The sequence below is a fragment of the Anas acuta genome, chromosome 3, assembly GCF_963932015.1.
Source record: "Anas acuta chromosome 3, bAnaAcu1.1, whole genome shotgun sequence".
NCBI lineage: Eukaryota > Metazoa > Chordata > Aves > Anseriformes > Anatidae > Anas > Anas acuta.
The window spans coordinates 11,956,704-11,966,316 of record NC_088981.1 but is presented as its reverse complement, the minus strand read 5'-3'; positions in this window follow the sequence as shown (position 1 = coordinate 11,966,316).

Genomic DNA, 9,613 nt, shown 5'->3' with positions numbered 1-9,613 from the left:
GAGTTGCATTTTTACTTCTTTTAACCTCCTTGTTCTTCAAGTAATAAGTAACATCTGTAAAACTCAATCTTGAAACCTCTACTAGAGCCAGACTGACTTGTGACAAGGCTTTGGAATTAGCTAAATCTATATAAAATCATCTGTTGCATTTAAATTGAGGCCCATCTGGAGCCGAATCTGTTGAGGGATGTGAAGTGTAAGACGACAGGCTTCCACAGCTATATCAGCAGTAAGAAGTCTAGGGAAAATATGGGTCTGCTGCTGAAAGGACATGGGACCTGGCGACAAAGAATAGAGAAAAGACCAAGGTGCTCAATGCCTTCTTCACCTCTATCTTTCCTGGTACAACTTTGCTTTGGGAAGCTCAGGAATAGCTGATGGAGGGCAGTAAAGAAATTCATACCAGACTCTTCGTAGTGGTATTCAGAGATAGGACAAGAGCCATATTAAAATACAGTCGAACTTGGCTGAGCATAAAAAAATGCTTATTTATGTGAGGGTGGTTGCACACTGGAGCAGGTTGCCCAGAGAGGTTGTGGAGGCTCCATTTTTGGAGATATTCAAAACCTGATGGGATGCAGTCCTGGGCAGCCTGCTCTGTGTGACCGTGCCTGAGCAATGTCATTGAACTGGGCAAATTCCAGAGGTCCAACCCAACTTCATCCATTCCATAATTCAACAATAACATTAACCAAAGAAAACCAATTACCTCTCTTACAAAGACAAAAGCCAGAATAATCTCTTATATAAATTAAAGTAAAGGGGCAGTCCCATGCCAGTGATGATAAAGGCATGCCTAACAAAAGCAGGTACCTCTACCATGATAATCATGGAGCCAAACAGAACACTGGCCATCATTCTACAGAATGGACAGTGTCTTTCATATGTAGTATTGTTTGCCCAAAGTATTAAAAGCATTTTTATAAACTTTTTTTGGATGAAACTTGTTAAATACATAATTTTTCTCCATTCTGGAAAAACGATGACTAAGAAGGGATATGACAAAGACCTACAAAATCATAAGTGGTGGAGGGAGACTGGATAGAGGTCAAGTATTCATTGCCTTTTCCAAAGCAAAAATTATGGGGGATCAAATTAAGTTATTATGTGCTGGTTGAAAACAGCAGGAGAATTTTCTTCATGTGAAGAGCAGATTTGAGGAAGTCCTTCCCAAAAGGTGCAGGGAGTGCTGAAAGTTTACAGCAGCACACAGAGAAACTAGACAACTTCAAAGAAAATAAAACCACTGAGGGTTATTAAATGCTCAGGTCAAGAAGTGTCTGAGCTTCCCAGCAGCTGGAGGCTAAAAAGTATCCTATAAGCTTACTCTAGTTTTAGTCTTTCAGAAACATTCTCATTTGGCCACTGTTCCTTTGAGGCTCCTGTTAAGGAGAAGCAGAAGCCTGCTTGTGCTAAGACTGGAATGTCCCTCCTACAAAAGGCAAGAGGAAAGGAAATGGTAGGAAACGTTTACAAGAGATATGAAGCAGAAAAGGTGGAGGAAAAAAATCAAAAAGTGAGAAAAAAAGTAAAAACCCAACACACACAAAAAAAGTTGAGTTTGTGGACACAATGGAATTGTAAGGGACTACACAATGTCAGGTGTGAACTGTATGACCATTGTCAAATGCCATGAATATATCACATTTACTGTAAAACAGTTTGTACTAAGGAGTTTTAAATTGGAAGGAAGAATTTTTTTTTTTTTTTTTTTTGGTGAGGATGTTGAGACACCAAAACAGGTTGCCCAAAGATGTTGTAGATGGCTTATCACTGGAAGTGTTCAAGGCCAGGTAGGACAGCCTTTGAGCAACCTGATCTGGTGTCCCTGCTCACGGGAAGGGGGTTAAACCAGATGATTTTTAAAGGTCCCTTCTGCCCCAAACCATTCTATGGTTTCTTTTTGTTTTTTATGTGTTTTTTTTTTTTTTTTTTTTTTTTTTTTAGTCTATTCTATTATTGCAATAAGATGTTACTCTGTACAATTATATTAACATGACTGCACCAACGGTAAGTAATGCTATAATTTGTATCATACCAATGCATTACTGGGACAAATCAAGCAGTTCTGTAGAAACTGTAAGGCATTATGTAAGAGATGTAATATATTGAAATAAAGCTTTTAATATCAATGACAGTCAATTGGATGTAAAATAGCATTTTTTTATATAAAGACTGAAGCTTAGCTACAAACGATAACCAGATCCACCTGATAAAATGCAGCAATGAGCTTTAATAGAGTTTTTTAAGTACTAATCTTTGATATAAAGATGTGCTTAAATTAGTTGTGGGTTTTAACGTAAAAGAAAGACAGAAAGAAAAATATAAGATAATAATGTTTATCCTTAAAAGCACACACAAAATTAGCTGAAAATCCCACGTAGACTTTAAAGATGAAGGAAGGTAGATTGAGAAGGAAGGAGGCTCTTCATAACAAGGCAGCAGTTTGTGCTTCTCTAGCAGTTGTTCACAGCAGAAACATCTACTAAACAATTCAGGAACTAACCTGAAGTAGCACGCCCTCATTCCTCTTTATTATGGAATAAATAAACAAGTTTCCTGTGCTCAGTAAGAAAACAAGGCACTTGGCATTGAAAGACTTTAGTAGCTAAACCACCTTCCTGCAAAGAGCTGCTGCCTGATGCACAGCACTCTACCGAGACAGTACCCCTTGCTGTAGCACGCTACAAGAAGGAGAATACACCTGTACTTTCTTTTTTTGCAGTACTATTGCCTATGTCACCTTTGTTAAGTAATAACAATGCTGAACAAATTTCATTTGAGTTAGTGACAAACATTTGAAACCAGCAATTTCAGGGCATGTATTTTTCCTTTCTAAGTACTTCTCTATTTATTCCCCAGAAATTCCCAAGCACAAAGGTGCAAAGCGGCTGTGTAGCACACACGCAGATGCACACACACGCATATATGCTTTGTGCCTCTTCTTTTTGTTTATTAAAGGGAAACTCCATGGAGCTGCAAGGCCTCCAAAATCACTTTCTACTCAGAAAGCAGGCCTCAGTTCTTTCCAACCAGAAGAACTGCTAGTAATCACTTTTAAGTATAGCAGGGGGAAATTTCATTTTTCTCCCCTCTTTAGCTTAATCCTCTTGCATAACTTCCTTTATACCACAGATCTTATCTATGTAGGTGCTTTGTTCTTACCGCATGCTATCCTCCCTTTGCACAGGTGCAAGGATTGGTCTGGATGGAGGAACTGATCTCAGTTATCAGTAACCTGACAGTCTTTTACTGTCCCTCCATCTGGTGGCTTCCTTCAGGAAGTCTTCAGGTTTCTGCAGCTTTCAGCATAAATCTAACGCTGGCTTTAATAAATGCAAAGGGCTTCAGGTGCCCAGTCTCTCACCAGAGGCTTTAGGTAAGCCTGAAAGAGATATTTTATCTTTTTAAGTTAGCTTCAAGTTCCTTTTTTTTTCTTTTTTTTTTTCCTTTAATGTTATTAACACTAACCTGACGTTAACATTAATACTACTAAGTAATAGTCACATTAAATTCAAACTACTGCTCTGAGAGCATGGGAGGAAAAACAAAACTTGAAAGATCTCTGTAAACAAAGTTATTTTCTAGTTAGCTTGCAGACAGTGGAAAGAATAGCTATTGGTGTTCCGATGGGTGCCCCTACACCCTCTACGACTACTCCTAGAGGCCTTGAGAAACATTCAAATTAAATAAGTAAATTTGAATCCAACAATTCTGAATTAGGGCGTACCAGTGCCAACAAAACAACAGTCATGGGAAATTTGAAGGCAATAAAAAAATTGTAGCTCCTGATTTACTCTTCAGTTGTGGTGGCTTTCTGCATGCAAAGTCATTGCAGCTGTGCTGCTACATGACAATGTGGTGAAAAAGGATTTCATAAAAGCCAAGCTAGAAGTACTATTTTAAATTTTCTTTTTAAGTGTATAAAGCTTTAATTAGCACTGCTCAGCTGGAAAGCTTATAAATATTTGAACAGCAGTAAGATGTAGTTTACTTTTACTTATAACTTAACATAAATTGGGGTCTCGTAATTATCAAAACAGCAGTATCCTCTCTGAGATCGTGTTAAGAGGATCATGTTTCCTGATCAGTGTTGGGAATAACTAATTTTAATGAGAGCCATTGAACCTTTATAATGCACCTCCTTTTTATTCTTTAAAAGGATTGCTAATGTTCAGAGCTCTGTTCGTAATGGAATAGGCTGTTCCATATCACTTTTTGTGACGAGTAATAGAATTCTGTTTTATTCGGTTGATCCAAAGGTAATTGGCAATGTTTAACTAAATATTAAATATGATTCCCCAAGAAGGTTTTAAATCTGAATTTTGAGTAACTGTGTAATGTGAGAGTTGTTTTGAACAGTTTATTTCAGATGTTGGTACACTACCAGTGAAAACTATATTTAACTGTCAAAGCTACACCTTTGTCTATAAACGTTAGCAGGATCCACATGTTTTCCTGTAGGAAAAAGAATAGCTATAATTAAAAAAAAAAAAAAAAAAAAAGAAAAAAAAAGTTATCACAGTGGTTTCTTTCCAATTTGCTCAAGTTTCTTACATGCCAGATATCACTAAGAAGAATTTTGGTCTGAGTAAAACTCCTTTGTGACTACGTATGCACTAACCACATGGGTGATAGGGATTCCTTTAAAAATAGCCTGCTATTCCCAGTAGCTGTTTTCTCTCGACTCATACAAGTTTCATTTCCCATTACAGCTCTCTATCATTTAGCATACCTTTACCTCCAGAGCCTGCCAACATTATCACCGTTAACTCCTCCCCACTGGGGATCTCATTATGAAAAGAAATCAGGTGCCCAAATTCTATTAGTTTCATTCATAATTAATAGTGGATGAGATCCTCAGCCTTGTATGCCTGTTAACAGCCTCCTGGATGTTTCCCACTGACAATTTTGTACAGGATAATATTTAGTTCAGCAGAACAGAAAGTATTTTAATTATACTATCTCTGATTTCAAGTACAGGAGGATCTCCAGCTGCCAGAGCTTTACTTGTATAAGCATTCTTCTTTGGTGCAAGATAAAGTAAAAATAAACTAAATTTAACAGAATTCCCATCACTCAAGAGGATATTTTATTTGACCCTTCTCTGTTCTCATTAGGTCTCAGTATTCCTCTTCACAAGGTTTCTGCATTTTGGCTGCATGAATTTCCTTCTGAAGAACACTTTTTTATTTGCTTGAGATCCCATGGCAACCATGGCAACAACAGGATGAGCAGACAGGGTTTCCAGTTCAAACTAGATACCAAACACAGTCTCAGATTTGTTACACATCTGGAGAGTATACATTTGAAACAAATGCTTTACGTGGAGATGCTGCGCCCTACACAGGACAACTTCCAACTTCTATTGAGGTGAAACATCTGTTTTTCAAAATATTTCTCACAAGAATATTTATGAAATTCCAGAAGGATCCAGTAGGAGTTCACTGAGATTTCACATCATTAGACGAAAGCAGTCAATATTACAATAAGTTCATTATAGACATGAGCATAATTGAAATATTACAGATACCTCCCCCCCCACCTTCTATAACATCCTCACATACTCAACATCACAGTGAAATTGAAGTTCAGTAATTATAAATCCACTCCAAATGCTCAGCTAGAACAGAATTTTTCTATTTCTAAGAAAGGATCATTGTTGAAATAAAAACGAGTAGATGGGAACTGTAAGTAACTTGATAACACTAGAAGCCCTTCAAAACAGCAGGTAAATGTCCTGCTACAAGTTGTTCACATATCTTGAATAAATTGACAGGATCCTGAATGAAAGTAATACTGTAGCACAAAGAGAAACCATTTACTTGTTTTGGCAGCTAGTGTTTTGCTTCTGACTACAGTAGCTCCGTAAGTTTTAGCTAAGCTTGCTACACGTGGTGTGTTTCTCCTTGTTTGTTCGAAATACACGTTCTCCTGTTGGGAAACCAGAAAGCAAAGGCATACATGATATGCTGCAACTTGTTGCCATCCTCCTAGGTTTAGGATGCAGGGTCTTCCAGAGGAATCATCTGTGCTGTGGTTGTATAGAGTGCAAGCACTCTCGTTAGGATTCAAACATATTCCTCAAGGCTACAACTGGGTGAAGAGTCCTGGGAGCAGTGTCCTGAGTGTTCAGTACAAGTCCCAGTCTCTTAATGCTTATTTTGCTGTAACTGCTGGCACTGCCACATACTCCCCTTCATATTGCATCCACATTCTACATGAATTGTACTTCAGTCACAAATTTCTGTATCGTGCAGAATTACTGATTTAATGCCAGCATGTTGGAAGCACACGTTTCACATCAGTAGCTCCTATCTAGGCCTCCATTCCAAAACCACCACTTCCTAGATGGTGCAAGACAGAATTTAATGTACGATACAGAGACCAAAACTGTGGACAGAACCCTTCCTTGGAGCAGGCATGGCTCGTCTAATTTGCTGAAGAGCTGTCACTCTTGAATTTGGCTCCTACTGCTTAAATGTGACTCTAGATGTGATCATCACTCTAGATGTGATTCCCTTTGGAATCTTATTCAGGATGGATCAAATTAAATTTTTTCCAGTTTGTTTAATTTCTGTCACTGTCACCATGGCAATAAGCTCTGCAGGAATTAACAGAATCACTTGAAATATATTCAATAGATAGTCACCCCATATCCATTTTCATGTGTGACGTCCTTCAGATGATAGCTCAGAATACTGTTAATGCTGAGGTCCAACAGACTTCTGTAAATACTTAAACTGCATTGATCCATCTACTAACAGCATCGGAAGGCATTTGCTACCATTTGAAGTATATTATTTCACTTCTTTTGGACCAGTTCCAAAGTTTAGCACTGCATATGGACAAGTCCCATAGCTTCCTATTTATTTATTTAAGAGGAGAATTAAATCGGAAAAGTAGTGCATTATCCGCGGTTATTAGCAATGCACTTCTGCTGAAAAGGTTTTAAGGATTTATTCAGCACTATCGGTAGTAATTTCATAGACTGCTTCTCCATTATATGTTCTTTGCATTATTGTACAGTGGTTTTTTTTTTTCCTTTTTTTTTTTTTTTTTATTCTGTAATACTATTGTGCTGTTTGCATTCTCTTCAGTAGGTGACTGTATGTGATGAATTTTAAGTATAAAATTATTCAAGGGATGTATACATACCTTGCTGTATTTGGCATGAAAAATAAGGAACAGAGTTTGCAAACAAGAAAATAAATAAGCTAGATATATCAGAAACAATACAGGGCGAAAAACATTATTTAATCACAGGCAGTAAGACATCATTATCTTGGAGTTGAGGTTGCTAAGCAACATAACTGGTACAAAAGCTACATAGCAAACACGTTTCTGTTAATGAATCATAAGTTTGGTAGTGTCCAAAGTAATGTAGATTAAACTGATAACATTATATTTCATGTGCTCCCTTATCTGTACAAACCAGAAAAGTCATAGTAAAAATGTTATCTCATTGCCCATTTTTCATTATTTTTTAATTTTGTTCAACCATTTATCACTGTACAATAAAATGGTATTGAAAATATAGTTCTGAAGACAATACATAATGGATAGTAGTATAAATTTCAAGTGAGAACATAATTTTCAAAACACATTTTCACTTTGTACACATACTGTGGAAAAATGCCTTACCTGAAGACCTCATGTGCTCTCCTTACTTCATAAAAATGCCTTGGCTGTGGAATTTAAAGCCCTACTAGGGATTTTGGTCTCTAGGACTAAATCCTACTTTTCATTCCAAGTTTATCAATTTGCCCTAGAGACATAAAAATCACTCCAGAAACCATTATCAAAAAGACAAAACAAGTAGATTATAACTCTCCTTCAAACATTTTGTAGATACACTGAATTTTACAGAACATCCCAGTACTTACAAACTGTATTCCAGGTATTTACTAAATAAGTACCCTGATGTGAAGGGAGGCTAAACACACCAACATGGTGACTACAGAAGTTTGTCATGTAGCTGTTATTTACAGTAAAATATATCAGGATGTGTGAATCACAGAAAAGAAGTGGGAAACAAAATAAACTACACACAATTTTCATTTTTTCCAGGAGAGGCAAAAACTAAAATCTTCATTCTCATTAAAACAGAATCTTATGATTTCAGAAACTATTTCTACAGCTTTCCTCAGCTTTGTGTGTATCCTTGCACTTAAAGTTTGTACAAAGCTGATGCTGGCGGAACGTATCAGTCTTGGGCCTTACCACTACCATCACCAGCTCTCTGAAACCCCCCCAGCAGCCACATCCTCACCACAATTTCTTTTAATTTCTTTTATTTATTTATTTATTTATTGGCCTTGCAAAGCTTTATAAAAGCTCAGTAACGGTGTTTTATCAGTGCTTTTCTTGAGCTTGGCCTGCTGGTCTGAGGGCAATAGCTTTGGGCCTACCATCTTTTGAAAATAATTCAATGCGCCACATACAATCACATGGACCCGTGAGCCCGATTTGTTAAAGGAACTAAACATATGGTTCAGTACATGCGTGTTACATGTCCTTGGCTTCATTGCTGAAGTGAAACCCTACAGAAGATAACCCCATAAATTTAAAGTTGAGATAAAATTGAATCTAAATAAAAACCACAGAAGCAATTTTACCACTCAGAGTTCATGCTGAACTAGATGGCTAAGCAGCTGGGCCAGAAATAGGCCTGCTGCCTCTTAGAGAGGCATCTCAGTTATACATGCTATGTATAGGTTTAATCCTCATCCAGGGTTTAATCAAAGATGATAAAATTTATTAGTGAATGACCTTGTATTTTATGGTGTGAATCAAGACTAGCCTTACCTGATAAAAGATGTAGTAGAATATAATGCCAAACTGTATGTTTCTTGAGTTCACTTTCAGACAAAAACTGAATTTATACATTTTCTTGATGTATATGAAATCAGCTTTAGATTATTATTTATCTTTATTTCATTTTTTAAGGAAGGAGATCTGTAAGTGCCAGATGATCATCTTTTAGTTGGATTTATTGAGTGGGTCAGAACAGAAGTTTGCACACAGTCAGTATGCAGCCTTGTTTATTTGAAATAAAGCTGCAGCCTAACAAAAGAAAGAAAAAAAATCTGTTAAAAGTTTTGTTTAACAAGATTCACAGTATCTACAGCAATTAGTTTCTAATAATAACAAATCATTTGATTTTCTCCCCCTTCCCTCCATCTTCCACTACATTTTTTCTCATGTAATTATGCGTGCTTGATGGGCTGCAGTTGGATGCAACCTTTTGTTGTACCATGTGCCCTTCCTTCTTCTGTTTCTTACCTGCAGATTGTATTCAAGGTTATTCTCAGTGGTTGGGGTCTTTCAGTCTTAACTAAAAGAGGTTACCATTACTTTTAAGCTGCAAATGGTGTAACTCTGAAGATTCTTGGATTTGTTGATTTTGTTGAAGAATTGTTGATTTTGTGTTTTTCCTTTGGATCATTGTTGGCTTGTACATATCCCAAGGGCATTCCAATACTCGTTCTAAATTCTTGAGTATTTTTCCTCAGCTGGTCCACTGACCAAAAGCATTGCAGCAAGACAGGAAAAAAAAAATACATTAAATATCCAGTTAAAGATTTCTGCTGACTTCAGTAAACATTAGATC